This window comes from Lissotriton vulgaris, chromosome 5 (assembly GCF_964263255.1).
Source record: "Lissotriton vulgaris chromosome 5, aLisVul1.2, whole genome shotgun sequence".
Lineage (NCBI taxonomy): Eukaryota > Metazoa > Chordata > Amphibia > Caudata > Salamandridae > Lissotriton > Lissotriton vulgaris.
In genome coordinates, this window is record NC_141693.1 from 513,966,798 (window position 1) to 513,987,705 (window position 20,908).

A 20,908-nucleotide genomic window follows, 5' to 3' on the forward strand; every position below is an offset into this window, starting at 1 on the left:
ACATTCCACGTGATGAAGTTTAAGTCAGTTAGTGCCATGTGTAGTCTGGTTTTCACTGGTATCGTTGCTCGCGTGTCTTCCTCAGGTAGGTAACCCATCCGACTATGGTGTGATATGTAATGTCTATTGGTTGTACAGTGCAGAATTGAGTGTGTCTCGGCATCCATGAATCGCAGCAATTGCAGTAGAATTCGACTTTCCAGTGTGTGTGTCCCAAATGCACCGTGGTAACAATCCCTCTCCTCCCTCCTCTCTTCAGTCGTTCCCAAAGTACCCACCAACCATGAGCAGTCAAACTGTGATCATAACCATCTTGTAGAGCTGTTGTAAAGCATCCTATAACAACATGCATTACAGTGGTTCTCAAATTGCCCCTTCCCCCAGTCCCCTCCCACTAAAGCTTCCCCAACTTCCCAGAATATTCTTCCCGCCCCCCTCCCACAACATTTGTTAAACTCCCCAGTAACATCCGTACTTTAATCGTAAACCTTGGGGAATTCCCGTTGGGAGACATCTAGAGGTGCACATACCCCACTCCTGTCACCTTGCCCTACAATCTGATCGACCCTGGGGTGGGATTAATCAAGGGAGGGACGTGGTGCCTGGAATACGTTACCACCAACAGTCCAATACCCGTCCATGGTATCTTGATTGTACAGCATCAGTCCTCAACGGTGCGGACACCTCCAGTTCTGTATGTGCAGTGTCTTAATCCGGAAAGTGATGCAAAGTGGCATCCACTAGTAATTTAGTGTTCGTCATCCCTTTCTGGTTCGTCTTCTGACTGTGCCTACTCAAGATCTCCATTCCCACGGCGCGCTCGACGCAAATTCTTCAAAAAGTCATTAACTTGTTCCGGGTTGGTAAAGAATTGTTGTTTACCCTGATGTGTCACGTGCAGCTTCGCGGGATACAATAAAGCGTAGTCGATCTGTACTGCTCGTAGTTTTTTCTTTACTTCCAGAAATTTACGTCGCTGTTCCTGCACCATCGGTGTAAAATCTGGGTAAATTTGAGAAGGGCACGCCTTCATAATTCAGATTTTGGTAGGTGCGTTCTGCTTTTAGTGCCACATCTCGATCCCGGTAGTTGAGACGTCTCGCAATGATGGGCCTCGGCGGGGCCCGAGGTTTAGGCCGCGGTCCAAGTGAGTGATGCGCCCTTTCCACTATAAATTGCTTGGAAAATACGTTGGACCCAATCGCAGAAAGGAGTAGCTTTTCGGCATAATCTTCCATGCGCCCCTTGTTTGTGGATTCTGGCACACCCGTGAGGCGGATATTGTTACGCCTGCTGCGGGCCTCCAAATCCTCGTTCTTCGCAGCGATGACTCAAAGAATATTGTCCATATGCGCTAGTTGTGTAGTATGAGAGGCAGTGGTGTCATCATTGTCAGGGATCCGCCGCTCGGTTTCCTCAATTCTCTCGTCATGGAGATCCAATTTATGCGCAATTGCATCCATTCTGGAGGACATACGATCTACCTTGTCCACAACAGTGGCGAAGCCCTGTCTCATCTCCTGCATCAACTATTGTATGTCCATATTGGAAGAGCTGGGCCCCGTCCCTGCTGCCTGCGGATTACTGGATCCTCCAGTTTCCGACGCCGGCTTCAGCCACTTTTTTGTAGCCGGGGCGTCAAAGGTGAGCTTTGACTGACGATTGTCCGGTTTGCCCATAGTTGGGTTAGTACTCGAGCCCGTGGCGTTTAGTTTTGTACGGGTGTTATACTTTCTCAGGGTAGGGCTGGAGCCTTGTGTCATAGGGGCTGCGTCGTCCGTCTGCAACCTTCTTCAGTTAGGCACTCGCAGCTCTGAAGCGCAAGTGATGGCGTAGTCAGTCGGCCTTGAGAGACATGCGGTGAGCTGTGGTAAACAGCGGTCTCGCTGAAGATTGGGCCAAAGCTTTCGGGGTCCCTCCACCAGTGCCGCCTTATATATGGCTCCTCGGTGTGTTGAAGATCTGCACCGGAGGTAGAGCCACCTCGTCAAGCCTTGCGGCCCGCTGTCTCCAAAGTTATCGGTACCCCAGTGGCGGTGTAGATATCACTAGCCGTGTACAGTGTCGTACATCATGTATTATGTAGCGTGCCAGGCAATGGGTTCTCTTGCATATTCGTGTCTGAAAGAGCTGTGGACTCCTGCCGTTATCCGGTGTCTCTGCCTCGCGCAGGTTTCAGTCAAAGGCGATGGTAGTCACAACCCGGCCCCACACCGCAACGAGGCGTCGCCGCCCTGTCCAGCAAAGAGCAGCACTTTATATTGTTATTTCGCTCTTCCCAGCTGCGAATACAGTGTGCAGGGTCCGTCACAGTGCTGTCCGCTTTGCAAAAAGTAAAGAAACAAGAAACATAAAGGGATGCCCAATGCGTTTGTACTTTGTGATGTGCTTATATTGTCTTGTGAGGAGCTCCGTCAGCGGAATCATCTATGCTATGGCATTTTGTGTATCTGGCACTGACAAGATGTGTGTATGTCATTTGTTTATAAAAAATAAACAATACACAGAGGGGTTTAAAAAAAACCAGATGCCCGTTTCTGACATCACCGCCAAACATCTTACCAAAGCACCATGTCTTACGGTGATACTCTGTGACCGTTTTTGTCGACCACTAGAATTCGGACAATCAGCAATGCCTGACCGTCGGTGCACGTCAGCACGAGGGAGTGTACCATTCGACACTGTGGTGAAAATATCCGTGCTGCCCTATTGTTTTTAGTGAATTTTATGCACAAATGTTGTACTAGATGGGAAAAGAGAGCAACATAATCTGTGTACTAAAACTAAGTACACTTGGCTGGCCCATCTCATGATAAACATCGCTGATCATGAGTTGTGAGGACCTCTGAAAGGAAATCCCATTCTTGTCGAGTGATAAGAGGCTCCCTCTGACCAATTCTTCACCCACCTCATTCATTCTGGCTGTGCGTTCCATATGAGGGCGCAGGCAGAAGCATGAGAGCAACGCACTTATGAATACTCTAAAGAGAAAGGGAGGAGGTAAATGATATGCAAAACTCTATCCAAACGTCACATACCCTTGGTTAAAAAAGACAAAAATATATATAGTTATAATTTTTTACCCACTAAAAAATACTCTTATCAGCAATCGCCTTTTACTCCCTGAGAAATCATTTTTCCGTCAAAGGTAAGGATTGAAATGCTGTCCCTTCATAACCTTATCTGTGGCCTTGTTACTGAAAGCGTCCTACCCCCAACCCGAGCAGACGGGACTTCTAGGAATCCTGCCCATAAATCAACATCTAGCCACACCAGTGGGATCTAAATCTGGTTCTTTTTTCCTTCTTCCTATAGGGCTGTGAGGCTAATTTCCCTTACAACAGAGGCATGTTGCCTATACATGGGTCTCTTTCCCATTCAAACATGGTTCAGCGTGGTTGGCCGAGCTGACTAGCTTGCGCCCAGGGTGGGAGTACCCATTGCTGAAGCATACAACTCCTCTCTGCGCATCCCACGATACCGCCTGGTCAGGTGGTACTGTACCGTGCAATACAGAAATCACGGGGAAGTGTAATACAGCCCACTCAAACGGATAGGTAGCTCCACTTGTGAGGAAGAACAGTTGCCTCCCTCCATTGACCGAACCATCCACATATCAATCTACTGCCTTTTTTGTTCATTCGTTTTTGAACAGCTGGAGAAGTAATGAACATTTTCCGCCGAAGATTCTGTTTTCCAAGACCAACATTTTTAGCGATTGAAGACTGCTTCGCATCTGGGACTCATTGTATATGTCAGAGTCAGTAGCAACATTAATTTTAAACTAGCATTGCACTTTTGCTTGTTCTGGAATCGGTTCAAGAATGTATCTTTGCTCTTCTCTCTAATCTCTTTGCCTTGTTTGTACGTGTATAGTCAGTATGCGCCCCCTTCCCTTATTATTTGGAATGCGGTCAAGATCAGAGACGTAGTCATCAGTAGGTGCAGTGCACCAGGGCCAATAGATACACCTCACAAAGCCCTAATTATTCCTGTATGTTGCTACCCAGTCAGCAGTGAGCAGGCCACTTTTCTTACCTGCACTCTCGTCTTGAAAGTAGTTGCAGCACACCACTCCGTGCTAATGATTTGCATGGCTGTGCATGTTCGTTTAAACTTCATTTTTTCTTCCCTACTATATTAATGGTCAAATTGGCGTTTTACTTTTTTTTAACACTTCTATTATGTTTCTCAGATATAATGTGTTACCTTCGGACTAGACACCGAATTAGCTGTCTCACCGGCCATAGGTAATTAATTATTCTGCTAAAAAAACAAGCATTGGCATAGCCAATAGGTCTCGCTTTTGGGACCTTATAAGTATTTAGTTATGCAGCACAATATCCTTAGTGCAGCAACATCAACTGTTGCATGGCTAAACACTTATAAGATCCCAAACGCAAGACCTATTGGCTATGCCAATGCTTGTTTCCTATCTGCCTGCCTGCATTTGTTCTAGGCAATAATGGAATTGAAAAGTTGTGACCGGGAGAGATATGTGGCCATGCATAAATCATTCTGTGTATGGTGATACTGCCACTGTAAATGTTAATCTGTCCAGTTTTTCAACCACAGCCTTGCATATTTTGCTCCCCTCAGTGCTATTTCTATCTGTTTCTCTGTCAGATTGTATGAGGAAAACAGAGATGTGCTGTTTATAAAACGCCATGACACAGAGCCTGCGCGCAGTGATTGCAGCGTCCAGCTTAACATAATAGAATGTAATTTGGATAGCCTGTGTTGTAGTATGTATATAAAGGGGGAGACCCATATATACTACCTGACCAGGGTCAGTGAAATACAGTATCAAAAAGTTGGTCTTGTCAGTAGAACAATTAATTTAAACACAGATTCTAGTAGCACAAAGAATAATGAACGACACAGGTTCAAGTGTGATTAGTATTCACCTGTATTTTGATATCCAAGCAATATTTGAGTTCACTTTAGACAAATGTGTAAAAGTATTCACAGTGCTTGTGGTGCTCAGAAAGGGAAAGGATGGGAATAGAGTGTTTAAGTGCGGGAAAGGGGGACATGGAAAGACAAAAGTGACATAAGTACATCAATACAAATTTCTATGTACATTTCCATATATGATAGGACTGTTCCCGAAACAATACATAACTCGGACAGAACCAAAAATGAATTATGTGTTAAACCCTGAAAAATATAGACATTTTAGTACAAACCTTTTTGAACTGCTTTCCGGTGGTGTTGGGCAATGTTCCCATTGGTGATATAATCATTCAAGTCTGTGTCACCAGAAATTCCATCAGGTTCTGGCGAGCTTTTGATACTTCTGCTGAACTGTCTAGCATCGTCAGAGCCCATTCCCCCTTCAGTTGTCGAGTCCTCAGAATTCTGGGCATGTCTGATCTTTAGACATGTAAACTTCTTTTTGAACTGTGATTTTGGTTTGGCTTTATCTTCATTTTTGGAAGTATAGTCTTGAGCGTTCTGCTTGTCTCTGGACTTTGTACGCTCTTCTTGTCTGTCTGTCTGTCCTTCCCTCTCAGAGTTTTACGATGATCGCTGAAAGGAACGAGAGGAACGTGTATCAGTATCCTCAGGCCCGGACTGGCCGTTGCGGGCACCAGGCAATCCCCCGGTGCGCCACAAGGGTGGGGTCCGGTTTTGTTACAGGGCCGTTTTTGCAGCATAGCTGCGAAATCTGCCCTGTAGCAAAATCGGCCGAAAACCAACCCCGGCAAAGAGCTCGGCCCTGATACCCGTCAGGTTTCCTAATGTTATCCCTATTCCTAAAGTTATACCTCTGATGAAGCAAGGTTTCACACATACAGAAACTTGCTTGTATTCAACACTCTCGGAATAACTTATAATATATTGATCAACATGTTTTGTCTATTAATATTTGCATTACACAACATATATAGTATCTAGGGGAAGCTCGTCTATGTGCTTTTACTAACCGTAACCCGAGTGTCTTAATATTGCTGCCGAAATCGCGGGAACTTTACTGCTCATGCGTCCGCTACATCTACGTGCGGTGACGTATTTCTGCCTTTGGTGGGAAATCTTTACTTCTGCTTCTGCGCACTAGTGCCAAAGATGGGTGCTTCAAACCTCACATGCTAATGCTTATGCTGCTGCTTATATTAAGCTTGTTCGTTCTGCTTAACTATTAATGCAAAAGTTATAATAAAGTAATGGGGTTAGAGCAGAGATAAGTGGTATACAGTGGTGTAAAGTGCAATCATTTATTTTTGTATTCTAATATGTTTCTCTTTGACTTTGTTAATAGCTCGTATTTGGGCCTGAGGTGTGACTTGAAACAACATTTTGAATAGACACAGCGCATGGGAGAACTGAAAGACCTTGAGTTGTGGCATTGAAAGCGTTCCAAGGATTGTCTTATCCGTGATGCGCCTGAGAACCTCACCCCATGACCTGCGAAAAGGAAGAAGATCTGCAACTTGTTAAAACATTGTATGCTAAAATTAAGTAATATTGGTAGGCGGAATAAAGTCATGGGAAAATAAATTGTAGGTGGCGATTTCATCAAATACAAGTCAATTGAAATTACCTCATCTTAGTATGGTGTGATGACCTCTCCTCGTCTTTCTGACCAATCCCTGAAGGGGAACACACAGATTTGCAACATTTAGGGGTGGTATATTGCCCTGGAAAATGGTATAACTAAGGTAGGCTTAGATAGAGAAATTGTCTGGCTACTCTGAATAGCTGACCTGTCACTGACCCAAAGCATGCTATAGGAGATCGAGAGCAGAGGTGCTGGTGGAGCACTCTGTCAGAAGAATCAAGGTGTTTGGGGAAATTATCGATTACCCAGTTGGGGTACTAATTGGCTTTCTGAGGGAGAGGGGTGTGGTGTGACGCTGTTGTTGCACTTAGCGGAGGTCCCTTGTCCTGATCTGCACCTGTTCTGTCCTCTGGGTATCTGATTAGTCAGGAGCCCTTGTCTTTTGCCCCAGCCCGTGGCCAGGATTGGTCCTTGCACCATTCTAGGTAAATATAACCCATGCGGTATGTCGTTGTGCTATTTCCCTCTCTCACCCTTCCCAGGTACCGATGTTTAAAGGTGTTACTGTGATTTCTTACAAACTTTATGTTCTATTGATTATATTCTTGCTTGTAAAATGTATGGTCTCGGTTTTTTGGCCCTTTTGACTCAGAAAATCTTGCATAGATAAAGCTTTTAAAACTTTCCCCAAGTCTGTGGTTATTACAGGAAAGGTAAATGTGTTTAAATACTGCCTGTTTATTCTAACTTCCTATTCGATCCCTAGGACTTATAGTATAAGTGACAAGGATTGGTAAGTCATGGTTTACAGGTATAAGTCCTAAAAGGACTCAAAGTACAGATAGGCGACATATAGTAGTAAAAAGCAGGGTCGCTGGTTCAAAGTGTGTATGTTTATGGGCCCAGGTGAGTATGCTGAAATTGAGCTAGTGGTCCAGCGCGCTATCACCTCCTTTCAAAGGGCTCCTGTGGAGGAGACCTACCTATGGACTGAGATATGTTTTCTTTAACATTTTCTTTTTTGTTATTGTCCCACTTCTTTTTAGAAGAAGTAGGTGTCTGCTTTAAAGTTTCTCTCTCGGAGCTCCCCACGAGTTGTGACTTTAATGCTTTCCCACCCAAACTGTCCCTGCCTAATTCTGCATAGGCAGTTTCAAATCAGGATTACATTCAAGTATATCGAACACATGATAAAAGATGCGTACTCCTACGATACCTCCCTGTTTAGATGTAAGCCAAGAATTCCTCTAGGATCTAGTCAACCCCATTACCTTAAGTGAGACTGTGGGAGCCCATCCTGGTCTCGAGCAAGGGATGTTTCAGACCACTGCGAGCTGGAGTGTATGCATGCAGAAACCTCAGCGTCTCTGGTCAGTGTGTCGGCCGGGAAGTCTCGATCTCCTCTAACTATCTTAGCAAGATGTGATGTATATATACCCATAGGTCTCCCCAGGGGTCCTACCTTGCTGTATGACTGTGTCAGCCTAAGGATGACATCGGGCATGGCCTTTGTACATAGATCTTATACAGGAGATGGCAGTCCTGCTGTGCTTCCAAGAACCCTCATGCATAATAGATTTTGAACTAGGGAAAACCAGTGTTCTGAATGCAGTGTCATATCTAGGTAAAAGGCCAGTCCCTGTAAACCATGACAAGTGTAATGTAGGGAGAGAATACAGGTGAAGGGTAATTAATTTACTGAGACCCATATTATAGTACATATATGGAATATAACACAACAAGTGATTTCTGGCTGCAGAGGCTCTGGATGCTATTGGGCACTACAAATCAACATATAGTACACTGGGCTTTAATTATATTGCAATAGGTTTGGTACTCAATGCTTGTCCACCTCAATCTGAGATCATACAGGATTCAAATTCCAAAGAAAAGTCAGAGATTTATGTCGATTAGATAGTATTTCCCACGGTGGCTGTATCTCCTACTGTCACAGAGCTCAAGATTCCCAATCATAACAAAAGCATGCTTAAGCCTAGAGAAACAAGAGCAAGTGGTAGAGAGGAGGGCATCATTTATGTGATAGCAAGTTAGGTAAAGTGCCCATCTTACCAAGTATCACAACTTAAAACAGTAAAAGCCACTGACCCGGTTACATCCTTGCTTGTGCTCTGCCCTCTGGCTGGATGTAGATCACACCATTCTGGTATCCATGACAAGTGTGAGAGTAGGGATTTAGGAATGATCAGGTAAAACTAAACCAGAGACAGCTATTGAGCTGGGAGGGGGCAGTGTTTTGCAGCTTCCCCATTGCTGTCAATACTTTAATTAAAGTTTCTCACTTCACCTTCACGTTGGAGTCCTGATCATTGCTTTCCGCAGTCAGTTTTATGGTGATTGGTTTCCTTACCCATGTGGGATGCCGCTGCAACTCCTTACTGTGTTTGGAGACCGGTTTATGTGGCTGTGCTTTGGACATGTTGGCTGCAGTGAGTGAAAAAGTGAGACACATGTTACCTACCCATTGGTAATGGAACTGCAGTGTGCTAGTGGCAACAGTGACAATCAGTGAAGCCATTGGGATTATCGGCGCTCTGAGCCACCATTGTTCCCACAGTCTGGCATCCCTGAAGAGCGCTTGCATGTCATCATGTTTGTGTGATGGGTTTGCAACCATCTTGTATGTGGCGGCACTATACTGATTACTACTGAGAAAGGCTATTAAACCTGGTACAGCTTAAATAGGCTGATATTCTGCAATACCATTCAGTGTTTGAAAAATACTTTTGAAGTGTGTTGGAAAACAACAACAAAATAGTTGAAAGGGCATTTGTGGAAAGGAAATTACACTTTATAATAAATGTGCTTTAAAATAATACAAAAAAAGATACAGCAAATATGTTAGCATTTTTGTAGCATCATTAAGGGTATTGGCAGACAAATCTGAATTTCAGAACTCCAAAGAACAACTCATCAGGGAATAACTGGTCACCAGCTGTTTCAACAAGAGACTTGCGCAGAGAAATATAACACGTTAAAACTGTATGTTGGATGAGGATTTACAAATTGCCAACAGTACGGAGGAGTCTTAAGAATCTGGCAAAGAAATTTCAAGAAGACACTATATGTGTGGTAGAAAGTGCAATAAATAGCAATTACAGAGCTTCCAAGTTTAAAAGAAACTTCACTGTTACTTTTCAAGATATTTGGTTTTGCTGGAGTTCGAAGAACCATGGATTATCTTATAAAACCTGCCTAGCAAAAAGGGAAACATAAATGTGGCATGATTGGACATTTTGTGAGGGTGTCACACTTCGCAGGGAACCACAAGGGTTAAAGTGGTTTCCGACAGTCAAGATGAGGAGAAACTAAGTGACAAAATGGCCAACCTAGTGCTACATGTGAATATGCAGGAAAACGATTTACGGATGGCTAGGGATCCTACAGAGAATGTTTGTGTAAGTGGTGCCATGATTTCTAGGATGGCAGATTCAGGGTCCAAGATCACTACTGTTTCATGTGCTACCATCTGCAAAATGGAATTTGACCATGCTGCTATTCCAGGTAGATATAATGGTTCTAAAATTGATCCTGAAGGCTACTTTGAGACAACAAGAGAATTTGTTTGGCGGAGGGGCAGTACAGTGCAAGGTGTGTGCTTCAGTGGAAGGGATTGACACTCTTGTCTGACATCACCAAGGATACTTAGGCATTGTATTGAAACCTAGATATGAGCATCAGGTTTGTAGTTGGGAAACATTGAAGGAGGAAGCCTTTTTAAACAACATTCTGAGAGTTTTGGTGAGGATTAGGGTGAGATGAAAGGTTTTGAACACTTCACCTAGGTTAAGGAGGGTGCCAAATGAGTTAATTAGTTGAGGTGTGTCCCGCTGCATGTATGAAATGAGGTGTCTGAAATTTTGAAGAAGTGCAGTGAGGATGTGACAGAGCCTATTGGGTCTTGGTTGTTTGTCACCTATAGTTGTAGCCGCAAGAAGAACAAGCATTGGCATAGCCAATAGGTCTCACTTTTGGGACCTTATAAGTATTTATATCCTTGGTACAACAACAGCAACTGTTGCATGCCTAAAAACGTATAAGCTCCCAAATGCGAGACCTATTGGCTATGCCAACTCTTGTTTTATCTGTGCGTCTGTGCCAGTGCGTTCACACAACTTAATTTTACAATGAAATAGCAAATTAAGGATCACATGGGAACCCAGCAGGCGAAGGAATGCGGTGTAATCAGAGACCACTTGTGTATGCTGCTGCCTGTGCACATAAGAACGCACTGCAATGTAAACAAGACCACCCCAGGAACGAACAACATTAACATGAGTGGTAGGAATAGTGTTGCTGGAGGCGAACATCCCGATTGTGAGTGTTCGAGATGTCGAGCCACTTTCAGCCTGCCAAAAATACTTTTTTAATTGCGCTCAGACAATGCTCTGTGCAGCCCTCCAGCACCAATTAATGTCTGTTTCTGCCCTTTGCAAATGCAGTTTTTGTAGCATGTTTGCACAGAAACAATCTGTGATTGAGCAGCAGGGGTGCAGGTTCCGTGCTACGCACCCTGGGAGAAACGTCATCCGATAACAAAAGCAGGGGGGAGGGATTCACTTGCGGGAGCGATAATTGCGACCAGATGGGCAACGCGCTCCCGTGAGTGGATCTCCTAACGTGCACGCGTTGCCATTGAAGGCAATGGCAATGCGTGCATGTGCTTGGCTGAAAAGCCTAAGCGCTCTGAAGAGGTCGTTTTCCTTTGCAGCGCATGCGCTGCGAAAGCTCGACCTAAAAAGGAATTGAAAATGTACGCAGATCTGCATAGCCTAAAAAGGTAATTTGGGTGAATGGACATCCTCCACCTAAAATAGATGACATAATTACCACTGTGTGTGGAGCAAAGATTTTCTCTAAGCTTCACTGTTGATAAGCCTAATACCAAGTTGTGCTCGGTGACAAATCAAGTCATTTAACAACTTTTGTCACTCCGAGCGTGGTTTTTCCAATTTCAGACCATGCCGTTCAGACCAGGATCTACAACTGCAGTATTCCAACATCTTATGGCTCAAGTTTTGCAGGGTTTGGATGGTGTCTTGTCACGAGATGCTTGCACTTTTCCCTAGCTTCAGAGAAAGAGCTTTAGTAACGTAAGGCTTGCCCAAAACTGAGATACGTGGCAAGGGAAGATGCTCGCTTAGGTACGTACGCGTACATTTCAGCATATCCCATTTCGCAATATGTTTCTGGTCATTACTATTAAGTTGTAATCATTAACTGCAAAAGCACCAGACTTATATCTTACATTACAGTGGAAAGTCCCAGAAGCTGCCCACTTGGGTCACGTGGTCAGCAACAGTATGGTTCGGACCTTACATGGTATACAACTATTCAGGCCCTTGCTATTTGGTCAAATGAACTATGCTTAATTTGTGCTAAGTATGTCATGATGCTGCATCCTTTGCGATTTGGGCCTATAAAAACTGTCAGACACGTCACCTCTTTGGACATTCAGTAACTTTGCTGATGTCTCTGTGCTGCACATTAATTTGCTGTTTGTTGGTCTTCAATAAAGTTTGCTGTCTTATGTGCTGACAGAGTCGTATGTGTGGAATCATTTATTATTTAAGCTCCTACAGAGAGACCGCACCGCAGCTTCTGTCTCCGTGGCTCCGCTCTCAGTTCTCCAGATGCCACGAAAAACACGGCTCTGGATTTCCGAATGCACCAAACCTATGAATAAATAACAGTGAGTAGGGGAAAAGATGTAGTGGAAAGAACACTCATCTAGTGACTCAACATGGAGCAGAAGTGATGGTGGCGAGGGGATCGAAGAGTTTGCCTATGGTGAAAAGTAGTAGGGTTTGGTAAAAGGACAGAAGAGATTGAATAGCAAATGTTAGTCATGAGACAGTTATGTAAGGGGCAATATGGTGGCTATTAACAGCTTCAACACTGGAGCACCTTACGTACTGTGGACCATCTCTAAAGTGAACAGTCTTTGTTTGAGGCTTTGGCTTCTACAAGGGCACTGTCCTTTACAATAAGTATGGTGAGTTCATTTTTTGGTGTTTATGGACATGTTTCCTCTTCTGCTTACCTCTAACCTGGCTCAACAGAGATGTTTTAAGAAAGCCCAGCAACATCATCAATTAGACCAGCACCGCTGTATCCCTGCTCTTCCCTTGAAAATCACCAACTGTTGGCAAATCAGTAAGAATGTTTAGTATAACAAGGTATTATAGGAGGCAGCCACACCACCATCATCTGCATCCTACTCTGCCTTGTTCGAGCTGTCACAGAATAACTAAATCCTATTCCACCAAACATCCATTACAATCCGCTGATATTCAAATCTCTCAGCCTTTGGCCTGTTATTGAACAACAGCGCTAGGCAGCACAGGAATCAAAAAGTGAGAATCAAATATTTTCCTGATCGATATAAAAGAGGCAGCATACTATAGACAGGTAAAAGAGTTTAGGCAGGCTGGTGATAGCACTTTTAATATTTCTCTGTAATCAAATGCAAGGCAACATTCTACAATAGGGTCATACTCTTTCCAGGCACCAGTCAGCAGTGGTACCCTGCTGCAGACTCATTGGCAGGCTACAGTAGCGCATTAGCTACAGCCCGCAATAGACATACACGCCTCCCACCCAATCAGCTATTCAACTTGGATCTTTGGCCCAATTAAGAAACTATGGTACTTAACACGCAGTTTAAGGACTTGTTCAACAACAAGGGATCAGCTTCCCCCAAGTTGCTTATGAACACATTAAAGGATGTACTGTGTGGGTCAACTTTTGCCTATTCTAAGAGCACGATGTTCAACACATGAAGCACTATGGGCTGATCACCACTATGGGCTGTTCACCACATTCTGCAACTGTTGTTAGGAGTCGTGCCCAGCCATTACTACTATGGTGTCCTTTATCAAGGTCCAGATAGGTTTTTCTGTCCTAAAACGAGCAGCTACACAACATATTTAGGAAAAAGTGGCCAGATGTGAACTATTCAGAAAAATAAAAAAGCCAACATGAAGATATTTGAAATTCAAGAAATGAATGTTATAGATATTTCAGATTTATTCGTCAGAAATGGAAGTTTAAGATAATAATAGTAAAATGGAATTGATAAAATGTTTAGCATGGAATGTGGCTGGACTGAATAATAAGAATAAGAGACAGCTCGTATCAGAGGAACTCAGGATGCCTAATCCACTGATAGTACTAAATTCGGAAACACACATTTCATATAAAGATAGAGGTCTACTAAAACAATTAGGGTTTGATATCATCGTTAATTCAGATCAAAATGTTTCTCTTAGAGTGGTTGCTATCATAAAACAAACAATTTAAGGGAGAAACAATTAAAGTACATGCAGATGAAGGAGGAAGATGGGCTACAGCTCAGCTATCGATAGGGGATTTAAAATATTTTTTTTGTGTTGTATATGGCTCGAATAGTGATGATTCATCTGTTATAGATCGAGTAAATATAGAGCTGTTAAATTGGGAAGGTGAACGGGTGGTAATGGGTGATTTTAATCGTGTCATGAATTATGAGATTCATACCACCAGAAGATGGACCACTCCAAAAATGCGTAAGACTAGAGCAGCTATCATAGAATTGGGTTTAAAAGATATGTGGCGAGTATTGCATCCAAAAATAGCAGGCTATACCTTTTGCTCAGCTGCACACAATTTATGTTCCCGTATAGATATAGTCTGGGCTAGTCAAAGGATCACAGAGAATGGCACAATAGATATATGCCCAAGGGTCCCTTCTGACCATAATCCTCTACTCATGACATTTAAAATACCAAATAAAAACAGAACATTAAGGTCTTTTTTGTTCCCCCGATATTTATTCTCAGACAAGGAGTATATAACTCAGTTAAAGAAATACATCAAAGAATTTCTCGAGATAAATATAGATACTGCATCACCGGTAATAGTGTGGGATACACTCAAAGCTGTTCTTAGGGGATTTTCACAGCAATACATCTTGAAACAAAATGGGGAATTTAAAAAGGAAAGAGAAAATACAATTTAAGAAATTCTCAGGGTAGAGAACCAACAAGCAGAAGCACTACTCATAGACTCATTAAGAGCAGAAGAACTTGGGTATAAGTTAATTGATTTTAAATCTGCACCGAAACAGAGACTCGGGGATAAAAGATCTTAGCATTTAGGGTTGCAGATGATAAAGCTAAGACTCTCGTAAAGTCAATCCGAGGGCCTGATAATGTGGTCTATGAAAATTCAAAACAGATATTGGAGCAATTTGTTAATTACTACTCGAAATTATATACTCCAGAGAATCTAACAGATCTGGCTGATATAGCTAGTTATCTACAATCTAATTTAGTTAAAAGTATGGGAGAGGAAGTATCTGATTTATTAATGGCAGATGTAACATCGACAGAGATTAAGGAGGCTATTGACACCTTGCCTATAGGTAAAGCTTCAGGAGAAGATTCAATAACTCTCGAACTGTATAAAATCTGTAAGGACGAACTTATACCATTTCTTAATCAAGTAATTAGCTCTATAGGGGTAGGAAGCAGGGCCCCAGCTTCATGGAATATTACACAGATCGTCTTCCTTAGGAAAGAAAATAAACCAGCAATAGAATGTGGTTCATATAGGCCAATATCGCTTATAAATACAGATGCTAAAAGTTTTGCTAAAATATTGGCTTAAATATTGGAGAGCAGGCTCGCTTCAAATATGCCTGATTTAGTGTCTCCCCAACAACATGGTTTCATTCAGGGTAGAGACACTACCGCTCACGTAAATATGGCCATAACAGCATTCGCTGTTGCAAGGACAAAGTCCACCCCACTTGGTATGATTCTACTCAATGCTGAGAAAGCTTTTGACTGAGCAAGGTGGGATTTTCTCTTGGCTACATTGTCTGCTTTCGGTATTAAGGGAAGGTTTATGAAATGGATTAGAGCTTTATATGACCACCCTACTGCAAAAATTCTATATGCTGGCTTGCACTCTACCTTTTTCTCAATTCTACGAGGCACCCGTCAAGAGTGTCCTCTATCACCTTTACTGTTTGCTTTATCAATAAGAGCCATTTATTCTTGCTCTGCAAAATCAATCCCGAATAAGTCAGTTTATAAATGGAACGTAGTCTCAAGGTCACAGCATATGCAGATGATTATGCTGTATATTCTGTTGACGCAGTTGAAGCTTTGAAAGGGATAGAATGGAAAGGGAAGACCACTCGGTCCCCCCGAACATATGGATGTGTGCCCCGATCCCCCCGGGAAACCGTTGTGGGCGGGGGGCGTGTCTCGGCTGGTATGCCCAAAGCGGCGTAGCTGGAGCACGCCCTTTTCGCCCAGAAGGGGTTGTCCTAAACACCCACCCGGAAGTCTGCACACGGATGGGCGTACCTGAGGTGGGCCCCCGCCCTCCCGCAGATGGATAAATAGAGAGGGAATCCAACAAAGCTTCCTCTTGTTCCAGTGCTCTGAAGGCTGCACCACTCGTCGCTCGTGAGCCCTTGAAGGAACAAGCGTCAATTTTGAGAACTTGTAATCTTTGTTATTTCTCTTTCAGTGTTAGGCGTGTGGAAGATCGAGTTCCCTCGAGGATCAAGTCGAACGAAGTAACCGAAACCATGTCTGGCAAAAAAGCGGGAAAGAGCTCCGAGATGGAAAGGATGCTACGCACCTTGGTGAACCGAGTAGCGGTGATGGACCGGAAGATGGGTAAAGTGGACGAGCTCGGTCTGGGTTTAGCAGCCATCAAGAAGCAGATGGCGGCCCAGAACACCCCCTCGGGCGGCCTAAAAAAGTCATAGGACCGGCCTTAACGAATGTCGCCCCAGGGGGTAAGGGTAAAAGGAATAAGGGGAGGGAGGGTTCCAGGGAGGTCCCAGTCCCAGAAGTGCCTCCATCGAGCCCGGGCGCAGACAGCCCAGTCGCGCCGGTAGATAGCCTGGTACCAGGTCCGGATGGGGGTTTACCAATCCCCGTAGTAATAACGCCGATTGGGGATGACCAAATGCCCCCTGAACTGGCCCATCAGTTAGCAGCAGTGTTACCTTGGCTAAAGAAAGGAGCAGGGGGATCAGTGGCTGCGGGCGATCCGGCTGAAGAAGCCAGATTAATATTTGAGCAGTTGCGGCAGTCAAGGGATGCCGGGGCAGCGAATGTACCTTTTATTGCCCCGCAGGTCGCGAGGGGGGTCACGACGGACGGTCGGGCTACGACAACGGACACGGCGGGGAAGACGGCTGAACCCGGTAAGAGACCATTGCCATTGGTGGGGGAGAGTTCAGTACCGTCAAGGTGGGAAAGTTTATCGCAGCACATTCCTATGGCTAGGAAAGAAATGATATGGGGAGATAAATATATTAACATGTTTTCACTTTTGACTGACTATCGCGAGGTAGAATATGCAAAGACCCAGAAAGATTTGTGGCACCCCAGCGTCTGGCGAGCCAAGATGGCGGAATTCAGGGTCGATGAGACCATGGTGAACTGCGTCAGGGCCTTTTCTATTTTTACGGCAGTTATGGGTGAGCGTAAACCTGAAGTGTTGCCCGACTTATCATGTTATCAGAACAGGATCATGAATTTCTATGGAATGTACGGGGGAAATGAATGGAAAGGTTATGACATTACCTTTAGAAAAGCAAAGGAGTTTAACGAGGTTCTAACATGGGATTGTCTGGACACAGTGTCATGGCATAACCAGCTTTTGCCGGGACCTGCGGGTACGTCTGTACCAGGCACAAGCGTTTCTGGGACATTACAGCAGAAGCCACCACAGCCCTTTAGGGCGAACGCCGGGGGGGAGCCGCACCCCAGGTCCGCCGGGAATGGAGGCAAGCGGGGGGGTTGTTGGGGATTCAACAAAGGAACCTGTAACAGGCCTCAAGGGACGTGTAAGTTCTGGCATGCTTGTTCGGGCTGTGGGAATTCCTCACACCCAGAAACTAGCTGTCGATCCAAGTCCAATGGAGCGGGAGGAAAGGGGGGATCCAAGCAGGATTGAGATGGTGCCTTGGAAGCAAACATCTTCGCCCATTGATATCTTGGCTTTGACCCCCTGGCTAAACCGATACCCAGATCATGTCTCCGCAGGGATTTTGAGGAATGGTTTTCTGTATGGCTTCAAAATCCCGGCGGGAAATTTTCAGGGGAGCCCCTTCTGTAGGAACCAACTGTCTATTCAGCACAACCCGGCGGTGGCCGCCAGAAAAATAGCGAAAGAAGTCAGCTTGGGGCGGGTAGCGGGGCCATTTGCCTCCCCCGACAGTTGCAGAATTTGTGTGTTCACCTTTAGGAGTGGTTCCAAAGAAAGACCCGGGGGAATATAGACTCATCCACAATTTATCGGCCCCTAAAGGGGCCTCGGTAAATGAGGCTATTGACCCTGAGGTATGTTCAGTTAGATATGCTTCGTTCGATGATGCATTCGTTCTGTTGAATCGCCTGGGCCCCGGTGCACTGTTGGCAAAATCAGACATCGAATCGGCATTCCGGTTGCTCCCGGTACACCCTCGGGACCAACGCTTGCTGGGATTCACGTTCCAGGGGAAATATTACATGGATAAATGTATGCCCATGGATTGTTCAATATCATGTTCCTATTTTGAAAAGTTCAGCTCCTTTTTGGAATGGGCGTTCACCGAGGCCACAGGGCATAGACAAGTGATGCACTATTTGGATGATTTCCTTTTCCTGGGCCCGGCGGGCACTCAGGACTGTGCACAAGCGCTGCAGGACTTCTGCACACTCATGCGGGATTTTGGGGTCCCATTGGCGCCAGGTAAGACGGTGGGGCCATTTACCTCACTGGAGTTTCTGGGGATTGAACTAGACTCGGTGGAGGGGTGTTTCCGTCTGCCGGTAGAGAAGGTGGACAAATTCAGGGCATCCTTGGTGCAATGTCTCCAAAAAGAAAAGGTGACCCTACATCAATTACAACAGACAGTGGGTCAGCTTAATTTTGCCTTAAGAGTGATGCCGATGGCTCGCCCTTTCTCACGTTCCATAGCACAGGCTATGGTGGGCCTTAAAGAAGGACACCACCGCACTAGACTGTCGGCAGAGGTTCGCCAGGACATGCGCATTTGGTTGGCATTCCTGGCGGATTTCAACGGTCGAGTGGTGTGGCACAAACCCCCAGCCTCGTCGGACGAGCTGGGATTGCGGACCGACTCGGCGGGGAGCGTGGGGTTTGGCGCAAGCTTTGGAAACCGGTGGTCGGCACAAACATGGCTGACGTGGTGGCTTGCAAGCGGCCTGACAGGTAACATTGGATTCTTGGAGCTATTCCCCATTTGGGTGGCCCTGATGGCATGGCCGGAAGACTTTAGGGACCGCTCAGTGGTGTTCTGGTCAGACAACGTGACGGTGGTCGAGTGCATTAATCACCAGGCTGCATGCTGCAAGTGGATCTTAAGACTGTTGAAAGAAATTGCGTTGCGATGCATGAGATTGAATGTACAATTCAGGGCAAGACATGTGCCGGGTGTACTAAATAATGCAGCTGATGCACTCTCTCGTTCAGACATGCAGGCTTTCAGGGGTTATCTACCCACAGCGGAACTAGTGGCGGCACCTTTCCCCGAAGCACTATGGCAGATCGGTGCCCCGGACTACAAGACCTCGTGGCAGCCAGTTTAGCGCCCAGAACGAGGAAAGCTTATGAAGGAGCGTTCCGTTCATACTGCACCTTTTTAGGGCGGGTAGGGGGGCATAGCTGGGGGCGGGAAGAGTCCTTGCTCCGGTTTCTGGTGGCACTTCATAAGGAGGGCCGATCGGCGGCAACCGCCAACAGGTATAGGGCTGCCATATCATTCATGGCACAGCTCCACGGGATTCGGGACCCGGCGGGTTCCTTCTTAGTCAGGAAGGCACTCCGCGGCTGGCAGCGCCTGGAGGGTCGCAGACAGGATACAAGGCACCCGATTGGGTTAGACAGATTGTCCTTGCTACTAGCGAAACTGGATGAGACATGCTCCTCGCACAGTGAGGTAATTCTGTTCCGAGCGGCTTTCGCATTGGCATTCCATGGGGCCATGCGGGTAAGTGAACTCGTGGCGAAGAATAAGAAGGACGTAGGGGGTGGTCTACGCAGGGATCATGTACAGTTACGGGGTGATTCTCTGTTGATCTCGATAGCCAGGTCCAAAACAGACCAGGAAGCTTTGGGGAATAGTGTGGTACTGCAGCGTGCCCGAGGGAGCACCAGTTGTCCCATAAGGTATTTAGAGGACTACCTGGCACAGAGGTCGACAACATGGGGGGGGCCCTGCTTAGACACAAGGACGGCACCCCGTTGACGAGATTTCAGTTTCGGAGGGTGCTGGCAATTACAGTTGCTGCGGCGGGCTTGAACCCGTGCAATTTCGGGACCCACTCATTCAGAATAGGGGCCGCTACTGAGGCTACGGCTCGGGGTCTGGGTGCGGAGGAAGTGAAACAGTTAGGCCGTTGGTCCTCGAACTGTTTCAAGAGGTATGTGCGTCTGCACATGTTGTAAAAAGACTGATGAAATGCACTCACGCTTGTTGTCTTTTGTTTGGATTACAGTTTCGCAAGCCTGTAACGCGGGCGAAAATTGGGATCGGCCCAACACCAAAGGACCAGCGGGAAAGGATCGCCGACTGGAGATCAAGTGGTATGGGTCGTGGGCCACTCATACGTGAGGCGTGCCGGGGACATATTCAAGGCAGGTGACGCGATCCACGCATCTGATGAGTATGGGTTCAGAGTGTCCTTCCATGGGAAGGGAGGCCTCTGTGTTGACCAGTTTCAGAGCTATCTGGAGGAACTATTAGGGCGGCAAAGGTCACCGCCATCTGTAATTATAGTACATCTGGGAGGCAATGACTTGGTAAAGTTGGGGAGACGAGTATTGCTGGAGCACATATTGTCAGCAGTCAGTTGGTTGTCCAGGAGGCTTCCGGGGTGTACGATTGCTTGGTCCCACATGATTCCCAGAAGAGTCTGGCGGGGGGGTCTGTCTGTGTCGACGTTGAACCACTCGGTAAAGAGAATCAACAACAATATCGGGAAACTGTTTCGCTCTACTCACTTACAAAGCATTCCTCATGGGTGTATTCGGGGTGATCACTATTATTTGAATGATGGGGTGCACCTGTCCAGGGCTGGGAATGAATTACTCATAGGAGACTTCGTAGCGTGGCTGAGGGCGTTGAGGAGACATGACCTTTAGGAGGTGTGGGGGGCCGGATAATCGTCCCTGGGGGGGGCGCCACCCAGTATGGATGGGAGCGCCCGGGGGGAGGCGGCCATTGGCCCCTCCCACGGGGAGGCGGCACCCACTACGGATGGGTCGCCTAGGGGGAGACGGCCATAGGCCCCTCCCAGGGGGAGACGGATGACGGATATATGCCCCTCCTACGAATTTCCCGGGGGCCGGATATCCGCTCCGGCGGAAGAGAGT